Genomic DNA, 20,912 nt, shown 5'->3' with positions numbered 1-20,912 from the left:
GCTATGCCTACTTGTTTCTTATTTCTGTTTTCTTGGAATATCATTTTCCAACTTTTCACCCTGAGGAGGTCTCTGTCTTTAGTGCTGAGGTGGGTTTCTTGCAGACAACAGATTGGGGGTCTAAATTTTCTGATCCACCCTGCCAGCTTATGTCTCTTGATGGATTAATTAATGCCATTGATGTTTAGTGTAATAACTGTGCGGTTTAATTTAATCCCTGCCATATTGATGTGGTTTGGTGTTTTCTTGGACTTTGCAGTTGTTTGTGTGTGTGTGTGTGTGTGTGTGTGTGTGTGTGTGTCTTCTATGAATTTAGTTATTGTGATCTACTTCTTATAGGTACTTGAGGTTGGTTACCTGACTCTTCTGTGTGGAAAATTTCCTGAAGTACTTTCTGTAGGTTTGGCTTTGTGTTCAAAAAGTTGTAAAGCTGACTTTTATCATGGAATATTTCTCTTTCACCATCTATTATGAGAGATACTTTTGCTGAGTAGAGTAGTTTGGGTTGGAAGCCATAAGTCCTTAGACTTTGCAGTGTTCCATTCCAGGCCCTTCTGATTTTCAGGGTTTTCTTTGAGATGACTGAAATATATCTGATGGGGTTACCTTTATTTGAAATGTGTTGTTTCTCCCTACCTGCTTTTAGGACTTTCTCTTTTGTATTGGTGTTTACAGTGTTAATAATAATATGTCTTGCAGAATTTCTCCTTTGGTCCAGTCGGTTTGGAGTTCTGCTAGATTCTTGTAACTTGAGGGGAATTCTTTTGAGAGAGTGGGAAAGTTTTCTTCAATAATTTTATTGAATAAGTTCTGCATCCCTTTGGTCTGAATTTCTTCCCCTTCTGGTATTCCCATGATCCAAATGTTGGGATGTTAAAGGGTATACCACAGTTCCCTCATGTTATGTTTGTAAAAAATTTTGAACTTATTGCAACTTTTGGACTCACAAACTGTTTATTCTTCCAGCTCTGAGTTTTTATCCTCCGCATGGTTGAGTCAATTCTTGAGAGCTTCTATGGAGTTTTGGACTTGTTCAATTTGGTTTGTATTTTCTACCACCTTTTTATGTACAGTTTCCATCCTCTGTCAAGATCCCTTTTCACATCATTTTCTGACTTTCTTAATGCTTCCTGGAGATCATCCTAGCATTAGTTTTCTCTTCATTTAGGTTAGCCACCTGATTACTGAGGACCTCTTTTTTTTTCCCCCTCCACTCTCCTTCAGATCATTTAACTGTCTGTGGAAACCTACCTGGTTCTTTACTATTAGGTCTACTCTAGAGAGGACAGCATTCACATGATTAATGGACATTTGTTGATTTTATGAAAGTTCTGCTAATTGTTTGGCCATGGTTGCATAGCTTGTGTCTTCATTTTGGGATTATGATCCTATTGTCTCTTTTATGTTTTGATTAGAGATATCCATTGTGGAACTGAGCAACCTTGTTGAATTTACTTGTATTTGATTTTTCATATTATTCCTTTTGTGCTGTGGTCTTCCCATCTTAGTGTAGAAATCTTATTTAATTTAGGAGGAAGCTGTATTTACCCTTGAAGTGACTTCAGTGATTATTCCCTTTTATGTTTGCTTCCACTAGGCTTTTTATGGCAATGGGATCTTTCTGTTCAGACAGAAAGAGCCCACCAAGCTCTAGTATGGGCCTAGGACCTGAAGAAGGGTCTTGTTCACCAGTGGTTTGGGGTATGGGACTGTGTAGTCAGGTGGCCCAAGAGGACAAGGGGGAGGGGAGAATGGGACAAAGCAGACTGGTGTTGTGATGGAGTGAGGGGGGGGTGAAGGATGGAATTGTGCGGTGGTTCTGTGATGCTGAGGGCTGAGGGATTGGGACAGCAGGTTCCACTGGGACCATGTGTCAGGGGTAGGATGGGCCTGCCCAGTCCTGTGACCCTGTGAGTGGTGGAGGGGGGTGCAATATGGACCTGCTTGGGTCAGGTGATTCAGGGGCGATGGACAGGGGTCCTGGTGGTGGGAAGGGGGAGGAAGGGATGAACAAGTGCCTGCTGGCCTGGGTCCAACTAGCCTGCCTGAAGTGCAGGAGGGCCTGGTCCACGATCAGCAAGGCAGCAGGTGGGATGGTGGTTGTAAGCAAGGAAGTCCCTGGTGGCTATAAAACTGAAGCAGGGAGGGAGGAGGGAAACCATAACCTGCTGACCTGGGTGTGAGTAGCCTGCAAAAAGTGCAGGAGGATCTTGTTCACTCGGGATGTGGCTGGGATGGAGCTAGGAGGATGTCCCTGGCAGCATGGCAGGAAAACCGAGGGAAGGAGGGAGGGAGGGAGGGAGGGAGGGAGGGAGGGAGGGAGAAACAAGCCTCCTGATTTGGGTCCACTTAGCCTGCTGATAGTGTGTGAGGAACCTGGTGGTGTGGTGGCTGGGAAGGCACCTGGGCCTGTAGCTGGGACAGCTGCTTGAGGGGATTGAGGGACTGGTGGACTACCAGAGATCACGGGACTCAGCCGCTTCCCTACTTTTCTCCTCTGCATCCTCCCACTGGACGTCTATTAGGATCTGCAAACCCCTAACAACACCAAAGATCTTGCCTTTCTTTCCCCAGGAGCTAAGTAGTGATTAGGCAGGCACCATCTTCACGGGAAGTCCATCATATACTTAAAAAAAAAAAAATCTTATCACTCATCCTTCCTTCTTAACATAGCTCATAGGTTTCATTCTTTGAATGTCTGCTGTCCATCGCCAGTGTCAGGGAAAGGTGGTAAAGTTGCTTCAAAAGCAATGGTCGTTGTAGGCATCTGACTCATTTTGAGGCAATGAGACTTCATGGGGAATTTGACAGAGTTATAAAGTGGTTTTCTTCGTTTTTCTTAAAAGGGTTTCATAAACAACGTGCTGTTTGTTCCTTTGATCACAATGTACAAGTTGATGAATCAGAAGAATCTCCTCCACTTAAAAGTTAGGAGTGTTAATGCCATAGAGCGTATATGAGCTCTTCAGTATGGGGACAGGGAAAGTGGAGCCTTATGGGGATATACATTTTTATTTTATTTTATTTTATTTTATTTTATTTTATTTTATTTTATTTTATTTTATTTGCAGTGTTAATGAATACAGATTTTTGGATACCTCAATTCAGAGAAGTGAAGAGTGGTATTACCTAGAAAGCCATCCTACATACACCAACAAAATCAAGCAAATAAGACCACTAAAATATATCACATAGTCACTCTATACAAATGGTCCTTCATACTCAGTCCACAGACTCTTAAGTATATTTGGAATGTTTTGATGACCCATATTATTAGTTGATTGGGCTACTAAATAAGTTATCTAAGGGTACTAAATAAGTGTCTTTGACTGCCACAGTATACTAGAATAAGCATGGGATTTTCAAAACTTTTAAACCAATTTTTGAATCTAAAACATCAGTAATGTGAATGAGGGAAAGCTTACATGCTGGGTTGGAGAGATGGCTTAGTGGCTAAGCTACATGCCTGCAAAGCCAAAGAACCTCAGTTGGACTAACCAGGATCCACTTAAGCCAGATGCAAAAGGTGGCGCATGCGTCTCTCTCTCTCTCTCTCTCTCTCTCTCTCTCTCTCTCTCTCTCTCTCTCTCTCTCTCTCACTCTCTCACTCTCTCACTCCCTCCCTCCCTCTCTCTCTCTCTCTCTCTCTCTCTCTCTCTCTCTCTCAATCTCTCTCTCTCTTTCTCCCTGTGTCTTTCTCTCAAACAAATAAATAAAAATAAAATATAAAAAAGAGATAATTTACATGCTAAGAGGCCAAGTATCTGAAATGTTAACAAGATGTGAATGTTAAAAACCTAAATCAGAACTGAAAGAAGGTTCTATTTTGCAAAGTAAATGTAAATTCAATCTTATAAAAGGAAATTAAACATTTAATTTTGAAATAAGCACATATAATCAGTGGTTTTAAAAAGTTAGGTCAAAACATGTAAGATCATGACTTTAAGTATAATATTCCTTCTCCTGTGGATAATTATGTGCTTCATTTGTGTATCCTAAAACCTGGTACGTAGAATATTTACTAACATGACCTTGTAGCTTTGAAAAATGACAACAAAGCCTAATAGTCCCTGTGTATTTACTACATAGCTGACATTGTTTCTAACATTTTTGTGTATGCTAACTCAACCTAATCATTACACCTTTAGAAGAGAAAACCACAGCCAGGAACAGTGGCTTGGGTCCTAGAAGAGCAAGAATTTAAACCCTCCAAGGAGTCTGATTCCAAAACCTGCCCGCATGGCTAAGTCATGCAATTCCCAAGGATTATTCATAAATAAAAACTTCAATAAAGCATGTTTTCAGTCAATGTCATTACAGTGCACATATATATATTTGGACTTGACCCATTTGCTGTTTATGAGACTATGCTCAGAAATCATTGAATTAATCATTAGCTTTCATTTGATGCAAAGTCTAAATTAATTAGAATCCTCAATGAACTTGTGCTTCATATAATAGTAGACAAAATGTCATCATGATTGATGCTATTTTATCTTAATTGGGTTGATATACTCTATAGTATGTCAATTCAATACAGTGGAGGCATCCAGTTTACATTATAGATGAGCTGGCATTCTTGAGAATAATTTTCAAAATTTGTAGGCCTATTAATTTCTACTTTAGTCCACATAATTATCTTGATCCCTTCTGATTTTTCAATAATTTTATTAGACTAACAAATAATGAGCATATGACTATGGCTTAGATAACCAGAAATCTACCATACAAAAATAAGTTTTCATGAAGAAAAATTCCATTAGATTTGAATTTCTATTTCCAAATGATATGAACTGATTCCAACCACGAGGTATATCAGACAAACTCAAACTAAGAGGCATTCTAAATAATACCAGACCATAATTATTCAAAGATTCATTGTCATGGGCTAGAGAGATAGCTTAATGGTTAAGGCACTTGTCTGCAAAGCCAAAGGACCTAGGTTCAATTCTCCATCACCCACCATAGGCCAGATGCACAAGGTGGCACATGTGTTTGGAGTTTATTTGCAGTGACTGAAGTCCCTGGTGTGGACACTTTCTCTCTCTCTCTCAAATAATTAAATAAAAATTTAAAAAATTCTTGTCATAAAGATGAGCTTTACTTTAATTAATATATAATTTTTTATCTTAGTTAATATATAAATGTTAATTTCTTAGTTTTGACAAGTATACCATGGTTATCTACAATGGCCTTGGTGGTAAAAGGTAGATGAGTGTAATATAAAGCTGTCTGGGTAATGTTTATTAAGTCTTGATATTTTTAATAAAGAAATGCTAGGGTAAATAAGCAGGTATGTAAATAAGTGAGTAAATATATATATATCTTCCATCTCTCCAAAAATTTAAAAGGGATTGATATGGTCTGTACCTGAAGACTCAAAGTTACTTCTGTTGACTCCCTCACAATGAAGTTAATAATAGAACAGAAACACAGTGGCTAAAATTATCCTCTCTCATCACCTCACCAAAGGAGTGTCCTGACTCATTTAAATGTTGAGACTAGACGATCTGTTCTGTGAAATGATTTGTTGCCCAGATCAATGTGGAAATGGTATAGACAAGGTCAGTGTATAAATTTTACTACTTAGTGCTGACTGATTTGTTTAAGACCAAAGTACTTGTGAAGTCATATGTAGTACCAAAATAGGCTTTTCCAGAAAGCAAAATTAAGGAAAACATTTTGCTCTTTTATAATGATGCATTATTTCAATGACGGAGATATATTTTTATTGTTCTTAAGGATATAGCATTGCTAATCCTGGAGCTGTGAAGTCACTGTTAAAGAAGCTGCATTCGTTCATGTGACATACACATGGCTAATGCTGAAATGTAGACCTCCCTTTGCTTTCTTCCACAACAAAGCAAAAAACTATAAACTTTTACTAAATGTATCTTAACTTCCTTTCACCCTCATTCCCATTCCATCCATACCTGTGCTACTTTTTTATTTTTAGAATGTTTTTTTTCCTAGACAAATTTTATTATTTATTTGAGAGAATGAGAGAGAGAAAGATGCAGACAGACAGAGAAAGAAAATGGGTACACCAGAGCCTCTAGCCACTGCAAATGAACTTCAGACACATGCACCACCTTGTGTATCTGGCTTAGTGGGTCCTGGAGAATTGAACCAAGTTCCTTTGTCTTCGAAGGCAAATGTCTTAACCGCTAAGCCATCTCTCCAGCCCCTGTGTGATTTCTATAAAGACCATATGGTAAGAATATTTAATTTTCACTTTTTGGGTTATTACTCATTTTTCATATATTTATTTTCTTCTTGACAGAGAATGTTGCCTAATCACTTAATAGCTGAAAGCAATCAAATAAAATATAATGTTAAACATGTATTACAAGGGAATAATGGTTCACTTTCCCGTCCCCATCAAGTTACCATTTCTGGAAGGCCGTCACAGAGAGCACTGTGCTAGTGCTAAGTGACCATTTTTGCTTTATGGTTAGTCACAATTTACATCTCTTTTCTGAAAATGGCATAAAATAATGTGTAAATGCTCTAATGCATTTCTAAGAAAAATATTTTCTTTTAATGACTTCTAATGAACCCTTGTATTATGCAGGGTGTGAAAAGTTGCCAAGATGTGTAATACAATTAGGATGACAAAAAGCATGCATTTTAAAAAGCCATTTCACTTGTGTAATGTGTGTGAAAATCCAGAAAATGTCCTGAGGGAAAAATTAATTTTAATAAGCTTTTCTTCTAGCTTAAAGACTGTGTAAATTGAAGGTACAAAGAATGGTGTATTAATGGATCAGGAATAAGAGTTTAGTGCTGTTTAAAAAAAGTCCATTTCAGCACAACTTGTTACCCTGTGCAGGAAGTAAAGATACAATCGGATAGTTATACACATATGTTATGGCTTCTAAAAATCACACTACTAGGTAAGCAGATTTTAAAATGAAACCTTAAGTAATATTCCTTGATGCATATTTATTTACGAGTCCAGATCATTATTTATGCTATAAATCCAATAATAGTTAATGATCACATTGTAAGAGAATTTTGAATTTAACATAAATATAAATACTATATCTCATAAAATTTAAATACCTAATAATTCCAGGTTAACTTTATTTATTAAAAAGGGTAGGGCTGAGGATACAGCTCAGTTTGAAAAGTGCTTGCCTGACATATATGTGGCTGAGTGTGCAATCTCCAGCACATAAGGCATGGGACCAGCATGTGCCTTAGGGGTATAAAGCTTGTTCTTGTCTGGATAACTACATATATTTGTCTCACCAAACTGCCCTGAAAGCACTACACTTAATGTTTGTATTCATATATTAATACTACTTTCACGTTTAGTTAGAGAAGCTTCTCTTTTCAGATGGTGGTGACCACTAGGATGACCCAAAAGCAACAAAGTACTGAGAAGAAGTGACAGAGGAGGGTCAGCACTGAAACATCTCTACCACACCCTCCAAGGCTCAGGGCCTATTGCAGAAGAGGAGGCAGAAAGAATGTAAGAACCAAAGGAAGAGTACCACTCCTTACAATGCAACTGTCCAGGCAGAAATTGGCCTTGACATCCATGACCTTGCAGTGCCTAGCAATATCTTCACAAGACCCTCATAATAGGAGAAAAAGACAATGACATCAAAATAAAAGAGAGACTAATGGAGAAAGGGAAGGGATACAGTGGAGTGTGAAGTTGCGAAGGGGAAAATGGGGGAGATGGAAATATCATGGTTTATTGTATGTAGGTATAGATGTTTTCAGAAAAAAAAATTATAAAAGAAAACATAGAACCAGACTTCTTTTGGAAAGAACCCCCAATATTGAGATATTGTGTAAATTACCTGTCATCAAGTTCTTCAACCCTAAATATTAAATAATGACAAATTATCCCTTCTTCACTGTGCCCCTTTTGATTGCATATTAAATATTGACAGTGAGTTAAAACTCTGTCTTCATAGTGACTATGAAATCATTAGGTCATAATATATTAATAAATATATGATGGGAATTTTAATACGATATTGAGACATTCACTAGCATGATAGGGCTTCAAAATGAACAGATATATGTCACTCTCAGAGTTGGTAGGAGCAAGGGAGGCAGTAGTCACAATAAGACACAAGTAGTTTCTGGAGCTCTTCTGTTGGTCTGCTTTTTGGTCTATTGATGGTTGCATAAACGTGTTCCTATTGAGGAAGTTTTATAGTTTTATATGTCATGTTATCCCTCATAGAAGAATGAAAATTTCAATTCTGTGAATATCCATTCTCATATCTATTTTTACCAGTAGTATGTAAACCCTATATAATCCATATTGGGTATTTTGTAATTTATTCCTGGCTAGATCTTCATCACATGGAATAATAAAACCCTTCTGTAGCATAGTGTGCACACTGTGGTTGTTTGAATATGAATGCATGTCCCCCATAGCCTGAGATATTTTTGATTAAGGTTAAGCTTCCTGCTTAAGTTTCCAGCAGCCTGTTGGAGGAGGGGTCACTGAGGGGTGGATCTTTTAGTCCAGATGTAAGGTTTGAGTTCTGGCTGTTTGTGTTTGATGGGTGTTCGTGGTGTGTCCCTGCTATGGATTTACAGAAGTGAGCCATCTTGTTTCCACCATTGATGGGAGTTTTCCCTGTAACCTGTAAGCCTGAAATAAACCCTTTCCTCCCATAAATGTTTTCTGGTAAGGTGGTTGTTCCAGCAATGAGAAAGTAATTGCAATGGAAAAATTGGTACTAAGAAGCAGGGTCATTGCTGTGATAAACCTGACCATGTGGGTTTTGATCTTTTGAAACATGTTTGCAGGAGGAATGTGGAAAGACTTGGTACTTTGGATTGGAGAAGGCTTGCAGTGATGTAAGCAGAGCTTTATGGGCTATTCTGGTGAGACTTTGAAAATGCCAAATGCAGAGAGAATTGTTGACTATGAAGGCTTAGCTTACAAAATTTAAAAGGAAAGAGAAATTTTTGGAACTAGACTATTGGCAAAAAAGCTAGTCTCATTCTTCCCAAGCCCTAAGTGTTCTATCAAGGTTGAATTTAAAATTAATATACTGGTGTGCTTACCAGAAGTTATAGGACAGAAAGATCTGAAAGATATAGGGTTTATCACTGGAAGTATTCAATCAAGTTTAAGGTTACTGGCACAGACTGGTTTGAGGTTACTGAAGCTGCAATTATTAAGTTGATTACTACCCTAAGACTGGGCCACTGTTTTGCACTGAAACAATGGAAATGATTCCTTGAAGGTGAGCCATGGAATGCCCAAATGAGTAGGAATATGAATTCTTTTTGCAAAAAGGTGGCTTGAAGGAATAAATTGAAAGTAGTGTCCTGCTCTTCAAGGTCAATATATAATGCCCTACTAGATTTACATATTTGGCTATACTACATACCTAGTATTCATTGTAGAAGCATGAAAAACTGCAGGGAAGACTGTTATGAAAGTGAACTGGATCCAGCAGCCACTGAGATGTAATATGTAAGGTAAGGTTAAAAAAATCCTGTATGGGAACCCAGTAAGGCCATTGCATGAAGACAAAGCAGATACAGAAGCCTCTGCTGAGATGCCACATGTGAAATAGACTTGAAGTCCAAGTAAGGCCAAGTAAGGTCATTGTATGGAGTTATGAAGATAAACTGTGGCTTGCAATGTAGACCTGGAGATGTTTGGGATATACCAGGACTGTGGAATGGCTACCTGGGAGCACTGCTGGCTCAAATGGAAATTTTCCTGAGCTGCTCCTCACAGCTGAATGGATGGAACTTGAATCCATCACTGGTTATGAATATTGGAGTTGAACTAGAGATATTTGATGTGTGTCTATTAATGACTGATTTTCTCTTGATACAGTCTCTCCTTGTTATGCCTTTTTACAGTGGCAATGTTTAATATATATGGTATATAACTTGTATTGATCTTTTTTTTAATTTAATTTATTAGTTTTCTTTTCAGTAAATACAGGCAGTTTGGTACCATTATTTAGGCTCATCTGTGATCTACCCCCTCCCATTAGACCCTCCTTGTTAATGAAAATGGGTCGTGCATTGTGGAGTTAGCCCCCAGTTATTGGTATGATAAATGTCTCTGCAAATCATGACCCAACATGTAACTCTGACATTCTTTCCGCCCCTTCTTCCGCAAGATTTCCCTGAACCATGTTGGGTTCATTTTTGGTCTGCTTCAGTGCTGAGGTGTTGGGGGCCTCTGAGGCTTTGGCTCTCTGATTTGGTAGGAGTTGATTTTTCTCTGCGTCGATCTCCTTTCCCTTTGTGCTGGTATCCGGTTCAGAGGAAAATATCACCCTTGCTTATTTCGCCAGTTGTCCTTAGTTTCAGTTGGGCCCCTTTTGAGGTATGTTGGGGCAGCTCTCTTCTTAGGATCTGCATCTATCTGGAAAAGAGAAGCAGATTCTCCTACGGAGAGAAAGTTAGCACCCGGAAAATTGAGATAACACTTACTATTTTGATAGACAGTTTGATAGGTGTAGGCCCTCTTATACCCCGTGATTGATGGTAGATTGATATTGTAGAGTGGGCTTGTGTTTGGGTATGGTTCTGACTTGTTTCCCAGCTCCAGCTAAGGGTCTAGTACCACTGAGTGGATCAGTTAGCCAAATCAAGAACAATTGATTCCTCACCATGGCTGTGTACCACTATTGCACTTGTGTGGGCATCACATCTGGTTATTTGTTGCTAATTAGGTTAAACAATGTGTTGCTTGGACAGATCTTGGTCATTTCCCCCAGTCGCCTATGTAGCGCCTTCTGGCACTAGACATGCTGACTGTCTAGGGACTGACTCTCTTGTGGCGTCCAGCCATGTCATTCCATTTTACGCGTCAGCTGCATATGGAGTCTTCAGCAATAGGGTCTTACCACTGGCCTTTGGTGGGTCATCAAGTACTCTGACAGAAGTCTGTCATTGTTTTGGGAAACCTTGTAGGTTTCTCTGATCAAAAGCTCATTGTGGATGGTAGGCCCAAGCTGGAAGTGGGGGTTACAGGTCAGTGTCCACTATTAAATTGAGGAAAAAGATAACTAATATACAAGAGTTAGAGAGGAGAGAGATAGAGGGGAGAGGGGGAGAGGGAGGGAGGGAAGATATAGGAGATTTAGGTCAGTCTTGATCCTACCCTCTCCAGTGTCTTGTGGTTCAGGTGTTTCCTGTAAGGGTCTAGTGAAGGTTCAGCCATTTGGTCTGTCTTTTAGGAAGTAGAATTTTATGGTACCATTGCCGTTTGTGTCCGGATTACTGTTTTCCACCCTTTGATTCCCTCCCCGCCCTCCCATCCATCTTATTGTCTATTCCATGAGGTGCTTGCTGGGTATGTAAGGCATCTTGGGCAGATTCAGGTTAGGTGTTGCAGATGAGTGAGACTATGTGTCGATTTTTTTTCTGTGATTGTGTAAGTTCGCTGAGGATGATCTGTTACAGGTTCAACCATTTTTCCTCAAATTTCTTTATGTCATTTTTTCTTACTGCTGTATAGAATTCCATGGTGTAGATATACCACATCTTTGTTATCCATTCTTCTAATGATGGACATCTGGGTTGATTCCAGCTTTTAGCTATTATGAATTGAGCTGCTACAAACATGGTTGAGCAAATCTCTCTGGCTTTTGGTTTGAAGGTTTTAGGGTACATGCCCAGTAATGGTATAACTGGGTCTGTTGGTATTTCTATAGTCAGCTTTTTCAGGAGTCTCCATATTGCTTTCCAAAGTGGTTGTACCATCCTGCATTCCCACCAACAGTGAATGAGTGAGTGTCCCTGCTTCTCCACATCCTCGCCAGCATTTATTTTCATTTGACCTTTTGATGTTGGCTATCCTTATTGGGGTAAGGTGGAATCTCATAGTTGTTTTAATTTGCATTTCTCTGATGATTAGGGATGATGAACATTTTCTTAGGTGTGTGTTTGCCATTTGTATCTCTTCCTCTGTGAATTGCCTGTTTAACTCTGTGCCCCATTTTGTGAGTGTGGTATTTGTCTTCTTATTGTTTAGACTTTTGAGTTCTTTGTAAATTCTAGAGATAAGGCCTCTATCAGTTGGATAACCAGCAAATATTTTCTCCCATTCTGTGGGTATTCTATTGGCTTTGCTTATTATATGCTTGTCTGTAAAGAAACTCTTCAGCTTCATATGATCCCAATGGTTGAGTGACTGTTTAAGAACTTGAGCCACTGGGGTTTTATTCAGGAAGTCTTTTTCCATTCCTATATCATGGAAAGTACTTCCTAAATTTTCTTCCAGTAGTATTTGAGTTTCTGGTATTATGTTGAGGCCTTTGATCCATTTGGATTTGAGTGTTGTGCATGGTGAAATGTGTGGATCAAGTTTTAGTTTCCTGCATGTGGTTATCCAGTTTGTCCAGCACCATTTGTTGAAGATGCTATCTTTTTTCCAGTCTATATTGTTTGGGCCTTTGTCGAACATCAAGTAGCTATAGTTGCTTGGCCCAAAATCCGGGTCCTCAAGTCTATTCCATTGGTCTATACTCCTGTTTTTATGCTAGTACCATGCTGTTTTTATTACTATGGCTTTGTAAGATAGCTTTAGATCAGGTATGGTGATGCCTGCAGAGCTATGTCTTTTGCTGAGGATATGTTTGGATATGCGAGGCCTTCTGCCTTTCCATATGAAATTTGAGATCATTTTTTCTATGTCTGTGAAGAACACTGTAGGGATTTTAATTGGAATTGCGTTAAATCTATATATTGCCTTTGGTAGTATTGTCATCTTCACAATGTTGATTCTGCCTATCCAGGAGCATGGGAGGTCTTTCCATCATTTCAAGTCCTCCTCAATTTCTTTTTTGAGAGTTTTTATATTTTCGTTGTATAGATCTTTTACTTCCTTGGTTAACGTTATTCCAAGGTATTTTATTTCTTTTGTTGCTATTGAAAATGGGTCTATGTCCTTTATTTCTTTTTCTGTGTCTTTGTCATTTGCATACAGAAATGCTTCCGATTTTTGTGCATTGATTTTGTATCCTGCTACTTTGCTATATGAGCTAATCACCTTCAGGAGTTTTGGGATGGAGTCTCTTGGATCTCTTATATATACAATCATGTCATCAGCGAATAGAGCTAACTTAACTTCTTCCTTTCCAAATTGTAGCTGTTTTATGTCCTTCTCCTGCCTTATTGCTTGGGTTAGGACTTCCAGAACTATATTGAAAAGCAGAGGTGAGAGAGGACATCCCTGTCTTGTTCCTGATCTCAATGGGAATTCCTCCAGTCTCTCTCCATTAAGTATTATTTGGGCCTTTGGAGCTTTGTATATTGCCTTTATTATATTAAGATGTGAACCGGCCATGCCGATTCTCTCCAATGTTTTGATCATGAAGTGATGTTGTATCTTGTCAAAGGCCTTTTCTGCATCTATCGAAATGATCATGTGATTTTTATGTTTAAGCTTGTTTATGTGGTGTATTACATTGACAGATTTTCGTATGTTGAACCACCCTTGTGTTCCTGGGATAAATCCCACTTGGTCAAGGTGGATAATGCTTTTGATGTGTTGTTGGATTCGGTTTGTGAGAATTTTGTTGAGGATCTTTGCGTCTATGTTCATTAGGGAAATAGGCCGATATTTCTTGTGGCATCTCTGCCTGGTTTTGGGATTAGGGTGATACTAGCTTCATAGAAGGAGTTGGGTAGTTTTCCCTGTTCTTCAATTGTGTGGCACAGTTTTAGGAAGATTGGTTTGAGTTCTTCCATGAAGGTTTGATAAAATTCAGCTGGGAATCCATCTGGTCCTGGACTCTTCTTATTTGGGAGGTTTTTTTATTACTTTTTCAATCTCCATGAGCATGATGGGTTCATTGAGGTGGTTGATCTGATCTGAGTTTAGCTTTGGTAGATGATATGCATCCAGGAATTTATCCATCTCCTCCACATTTTCCAGTTTTGTGGAGTAGAGGTTTTTGAAATAAGTCCTGATGATTCTGCCGATTTCACTGATGTCTGTTGTGATCTCTCCTTTTTCATTTTGAATTTTGTTAATTTGGAGTCTCTCCTTTTTATGCTTGATCAAATTGGCCAGAGGTTTGTCAATCTTGTTTATTTTTTCAAAGAACCAGCTCTTTGTTTTGTCAATTGCCTTGTTTCCTTGGTTTCCAATTCATTAATTTCTGCTCTGATTTTAATTATTTCTTTCCTTCTGGAGCTCTTTGGGTTGGATTTTTCTTGTTTTTCCAATGCCTTTAGGTGGATGGTTAGGCTATTGATTTGGGATCTTTCTGTCTTTTTTATGAAGGCATTGAGTGCTATGAATTTCCCCCTGAGGACTGCCTTCATTGTGTCCCACAAGTTTTGGTATGATGTGTTCTCATTGTCATTCAATTCCAGGAATTTTGAAATTTCATTTTTTATTTCATCCACTATCCATTTATTGTTTAAGAGTGTGCTATTCAGTTTCCAGTTGCCGTTGGGGCTCTTGTTGGTTTTTTTGTTGTTGATTTCTAGGAATATAGCATTATGATCTGATATCATGCAGGGAATTATGTCGATTTTCCTAAATATGTGGAAGCTATCTTTGTGACTCAGTATATGGTCTATTTTAGAAAATGTTCCATGGGCTGCTGAGAAGAATGTGTAGTCTGTGGATTTGGGATGGAAAGTTCTGTAGATGTCTGTTAGGTCTAAGTGCTCTATGGTTTTGTTGAGCTCTCTTACTTCCCTGTTGAGCTTCTGTTTGGATGATCTATTACTGATAATGGTGTGTTAAAGTCCCCAGCTATGGTGGTGTTGGTGGTTATTTCTGTTTTATTGTCAAGTAGGTTTTGTTTTATGAACTGCGGTGCCCCTGTGTTTGGTGCATACAGATTTATGATTGTAATATCCTCTTGATGGATTGTTCCCTTTACAAGTAGGAAGTAGCCTTCTTTGTCTTTTTTGATTGTTTTTGGTTTGAAGTCAACTTTATCTGATATTAATATAGCTACACCTGCTTGTTTCTTAGTCCCATTTGCTTGGAATATTGTTTTCCACCCCAGAGCATCCATGCCCTGAGCCCCGTGCCCCTGAAGCGGCCCCTGCCACCCTCCCTGCGCCCCCACCCCACACACCCCTCGTCCCCCCGCCACACACATCCCCGCGAAACACTCCCTGCCACCCCGCCCGCCCCGAATCGCCGAATCTGGCGCGGCCCGGTGCCCCAGCGGCCCTGCGCCCCATGAGCACCAAGCCCCATGCGCCCTGCGGCCCCAAGCACCCCCCTGCCCCTCCCCCCCAGCGTGCCCCACGCTTCCTATCCACACGCAGTAGGGGCCGCCCCAGGGAACCGAGCCTCCCTGCGCCCTGGCGCCCAGGCCTGCTCGCAACCCCCGCACCCCCCGCACCTCGAGACCCCCGCCCGCCCCAACCCCAGCCCCACCCCCGCGCGCCCAATCCCCGCGTGCCTCCAGACCCCCCAAACACCCCACCCCCAGACCCACCCCCGCCGCCCCACCCCCCGCGCGCCCCACCCCCGCACACCCATGCTCCCTATCCACACACAAAGGCACACCCCAAGCGCCCTGCGCACCAGGCGCCCAGGCGTGCCCCGCACCCCTGCGCCCCCCCCGCCACGAGACCCCCGCGAGACCCCCGCGCCCCACACCCATGCGCCTCGAGCCCCACCCCACGCGCGCCCAACGCTCCCTACCCACACACAGCAGGCGCGCTCCAAACGCCCCCACGTGCCCCGAGACCCCGCACCCCACCCCCGCGCTCCTTGAGCCCCCCCCAGGCTCCCCCCTCCGCCCCACCACCCGCCACGCATCCTGAGTCCTTTAGCTTTGCAGGCTAGTGCCTTAACAGTTAAGCCATCCCTCTAGCCCTCAAGTTTTGATTAAGGTTAAGCTTCCTACCTAAGTCTCCCTTAGCCTGCTGGAGGAGTTATCACTGGAAGCAAATCTTTTAGTCTAGCCCTAACATGTGTAAAGAGCCATTTGAGCTGTGGCTGCTCATTTTTGCTGGCTCTTGGTGGGGCTATGGATCCATGGAAGTGAGCCAGCTTCTTCAACGGTAATGGTATTTCTCCTGAAATCAATAAGCCTAAAATAAACCCTGTCTTCCCATAAGTTGCTTTTGGTTGGGTGTTTGTCTCAGAAATGAGAAAGTAAGTGCAGCACATACAAACACACAAATACATCTTATAAATTGGATATAGCCTGGAGTGAATGATGTTATAAAGAAAACAATAAGGCCAGGTGTGCTGGTGCATGCCTTTAATCCCAGCACTCAGGAGGCAGAGGTAGGAGAATCACCAAGAGTTCACAGCCACCATGAGACTACATAGTGAGTTCCAAGTCAGCCTGGACTAAAGTGAGACTCTACCTTGAAAAACCAAAAACCAAAAGAAGATTTGAAGCATACATTCTTCATTAATTGATGAATATTTATGAAATGATTTTATAAAGTCCCAATATTTTTGGTTTATTTACATTAAAGCAAATTTTAATGCTTGCAGGTAGCACACTTAATGTTCATTGAGTCTCATACTATAGACAGTGGTGAAGGAGGCATGTGATGTTTCAGATTAGTTTCAATCTTTGGACAATAGGTAATAGGGGAAGACTCACATTGAAGATGAAATGTTTGGATCCACTAATTTCAAACATAACATAAGAAAGCATGAATGGACATCAAACAAAAAGGCCCTATGACAAGGGCACATGAAACATAGATAATGAGAGATAAAGATGAAAAAACTTCTGGTTTTATGATTCAGTTAAAATAAATTTGATTTCATAAAGTTATGTTATTTGGAAATAGCTAGTAGACAAGTAGGAGAGGAAACACACTTGACTGCCACTAGCTTCTTATTTACTCTACATTGGCTGCAATTTGTCCCATAGGTGCACTCGTTTCTTTGTTTCTGAGTGTTATAATATAGGCACATCATCTCCAGTTCCAGGATTTCGTAGCACACATTTTATAGTGTGGTTCATCATTCAGCCTTGAAAATGGTCAGTGGAATTTCAAACATCTAATGCATCATTTCTTCTCTGGATCAGTGGCCAAGTGGAGAGGATGGAGCAGTGTAAGGGAATCATAGGCAAAGTATATGATTTATTTAATGACTTTCCTGGACAATATTTGAAACTATAATAATCTTGGTACCAAGATAAGCACAAGAGACTAAACTCATAAGCATATTTACTATCCATAGAGAGCAAAGAAATAAAACTTGTAAGATTATTAAGTGTTTTGAGTGTGATTCTCATAGTACATAACCAACTGTTGGAACACTTGCTGGAGACTTGCTGGAGGAAGTATGACTGAAGACGAGTAAGTATGAGATTTTACAGTCCAGTCTTCCTTGGAATGCTGCAGTTCACCATTTTTACTTCTTCCCTGCTGACACATGAGAATGTGAATTAGCTTCATTTCCTGTTATGCTTTCCTCTCCATGATGAAACTTCAACTTGAATTTGGAAGCCTTTTCCTTCTGTATGTTGCTTCTGGTCTTGAGTGTTGTCCCAACAATAAGAAGGTGATTCTATAATTCTAAAGGAAGACAAAAACATGATGATTTAGAAAGAATGATTAAATTAACAATATTGTTATGCATAAAACAGTGAAATAGAAGAACTCACTCTGAAGTAGACCTTCCAAAAGCACTTTCAAAGCAATAAAGGAAAGATTAGTCAATGCTATAGAACTAGTAATCTCTACCAAACAACTATCCAATCACAGTTGTCATGTGATAACTACGTCATATGATAAGCCATATGACAACATAAAATAACAATTCCAGGCCCAATAAATATGGAAATATAATTTTAAACATGTTTTAATTGTTTATTATGGGCCAGATGCTGTGTTAAGCAATTTATATACCAATCCATTCCATCATCATAGCAGCCTTGGAAAGTGTGGCCATTAACCTTATACTCCTATTATAGATGATGAATCAGGGACAAGCAAGGTTAATCACAATGCTCCAGACCACAGAACCACTAAGTAGAATTATGATTTGAACTCAGGACATCTCTGACCTGAGATTCAGGTCTATGAAGATCCTTAAAGTACAAACCATAACCAGAAGACTGATAACTGAATTATATTAGGCTATATATGTATAATAAGTAAAAGAAATTCCTTTTATCAAAATAGAACAAAGTGAAAATGCAGAAGGTGTAAGTCTACACTGAGTAAACAACTTCTATGAACCATGAGGAAAAAGGCAAACAAAGCAAGTTAAATTGGGACATTACAGAAAATTATTTTACAAAATTGGAGACTTGAATGGTCAACAAATATTTAAATATACTCAATTACTTTTCAGGAGCATGCAGATACTTAAATGGTAAAATTTCTGATTCATTAGAGGCTCCAAAATTAAATATCTGCTATTGCTGGGCTTTTCCAGATCTAAAGAACTTGAGTATTTGTTGATGTAATATGCATGGTTATAACCATCATATAAAGCATCCTGGAAATATCAAGCACAGCTATTGCCCTTCATGCCTTGAGTTCTAGAAATTTTGCTCTGGGATCTGCTCTTAATAGATACTATTAACAAAACAGCATTGTTGGAAGAGAGGAAGAGGAGGAAGGAGAAAGGGAGAGGCAGAGAAAAAGAAAGAGGGAGACAGGTAATTTCAACTTAGTGAAAAAGATGGAAATATCAGTTTCTGCCACTGTAGTACTTTATTCTTGTTGCAAAATACAAAACTGCCTCATCTGTTTGTTTTTGGAGACAGTCTAGCCTGGCCTTCCAACCCATGATCTGTCTTTTGACTCTAACTCTGGAGTGATGGGTACATAGGGATGCGCTGCCACAAAAAGTAACAAAATACTCTAGGATAAGTGGAGGAGAGGAAGAAACAGGGAGGCCAATGAGACAAACTGCATATTTAGACATGGCTTCAGTCTCAGCCTAGGTTTTACTTTTCAGCATTTGTAATTACTTTAAGACAAAGCACATGTCTCCTGGGCTTACAACTTAACTTCATGAGGAGTAATGCAGGCAACACTGGTTCATATCAGCCTTGGGCAGCATGAGGGTACCTGGCATTTCATTTTAGGGGAGAATCAATTTGGGAATGGAAATTTACTGAAGTCAAACTGATTTTATCAATACTTTCTTGACCTAGAACTTTCATGATAGGGATTTCAAACTAGCTAATCCAACCTCTTTACTGTACAGATAACTAAAGGAAACCCAGGAACTTTCAGGGAACTTCCAAATTCTCACCTATGTAATGGCCGAGCAAAAGTTCTACAGCGTGTTTGCTAACTCTATCTAGAAATAATGGTTACTGGACTGGGCTTTGACTTGGTTTAGACTCTGAGTCATCAAAATAAAGTTGTACACAAATCTAAAACATGAAAAGTCTTAAAGGAAGTAAGGATATTTATTTCCTGAAAATTACTTACAGTAGCTATTTATTTGATTTCTTTAAACCTTTACTTTCATGGGTGTATCATGTTACCTTGGTCATAAATAATGGGACAAAGACAATGGAGATGGCCTTGATTATGGCCACAGCTATCCAATGTAAAACAAAGGCAATGCACAGCTCCATTGTCAAAGAGGTTGACTGTACCAGGTTATCTCAGAGGACATTTTTTGAGAAATACAAGCTCCAACCAAGAAACAACTTCTATGCAAAGAAAAATCAAAGATGTATTAATGTGTATGTATAGTCTCTTCTTCTCTGGGAGACAAGGATAATTTAAAAAATAAATACCTGAAAAAGACACAGGTAGCTACAGCAACGTCAAGCTTATTGGAAGCCGTAGCACCTATTACATGTATAGAGGGTGTTGCAGAAACCTCCAAGCTAGTAGGTCAAATTAATCAACAAGGGAATTGTTAAATTGCTTTGCTTTCACATGCCCTAAATTACTATCTACCACACCCCACAAGAGAAAACAACTCTTAATAGGATTTTTACATTATTTTCAAAATAGCATAGATGCCTGTTGATTGGTGTTTGCCCGGTTAAATACCTATTTTCTTTCAGATGTGTATTAGACACTTAGAAAATGATTTAACTTCATAAATTATAAGAATCATCTGATATTTCCAGTTGTTTGAGTTTATAAAATGTTCTAATGATAATTCTAAGTGGAATCAGATGAATAAATTAGGAAATGATTTGGATTTTTACTTTATTGATTTACCTTCTAGTGTTTAGATAATGAAGACCCTTCAATGTCCATTAAGTAAATGTTCAAATGTTCATCATCATTAAAACTCATTTCTTTCTTTTTTTTTTTTTTTGAGGTAGGGTCTCACTCTAGCTCAGGCTGACCTGAAATTCACTATGTAGTCTCAGGGTGGCCTCGCACTTGTGAGGATCCTCCTACCTCTGCTTCCTGAGTGCTGGGATTAAAGGCATGCACCAACATACACAGCTATCATTAAAACACTTATTTGAGCATATTTTAGCTGTATATCAAATACTTTAGGCAAACATATACTTACAAACTCACATAAGCCAATAGACGAATAGGTATGCCAAATATCCAACGTTAAGTTAAGTTGCTAAAATCTTGATAAATTCCCCAAGACCCATTTAACCCACATGTACAAGGTGGCACATGCATCTGGAGTTTGCTTGCAGTGGCTGGAGTACCTGGTGCACCCATTTTCTCTCTCCCTGTCTCTCTCTGTCTATTGCCCTCAAATAAATAAATAAAAATTAAAAAAAATTCTTTAGACAATGTATATAATATATGTGAAAAAAATGGAAGGACAAATCTCTATTTTTATTGCTATATGCTAAGTAAAGGCTATTCTGCCAGTGATGATTGTCAGTGTCAGTCTGGGGACACTGTGCTTGGAGAGAACACATTGGGTCCATACCATAGTATCTAATGTTGGAAATATAAACATCACCTGTGGAAATTAACCTGTTTCCACATAGATAGAAAAAAAATTAGTCACCTAGGCTATAAAATCATTTTAAAATATTGAAGATAAATTGAGAGAT

The sequence above is a fragment of the Jaculus jaculus genome, chromosome 10 (genome assembly GCF_020740685.1).
Source record: "Jaculus jaculus isolate mJacJac1 chromosome 10, mJacJac1.mat.Y.cur, whole genome shotgun sequence".
Classification (NCBI taxonomy): Eukaryota; Metazoa; Chordata; class Mammalia; order Rodentia; family Dipodidae; genus Jaculus; species Jaculus jaculus.
Note: the sequence above shows the minus strand (reverse complement) of the source record.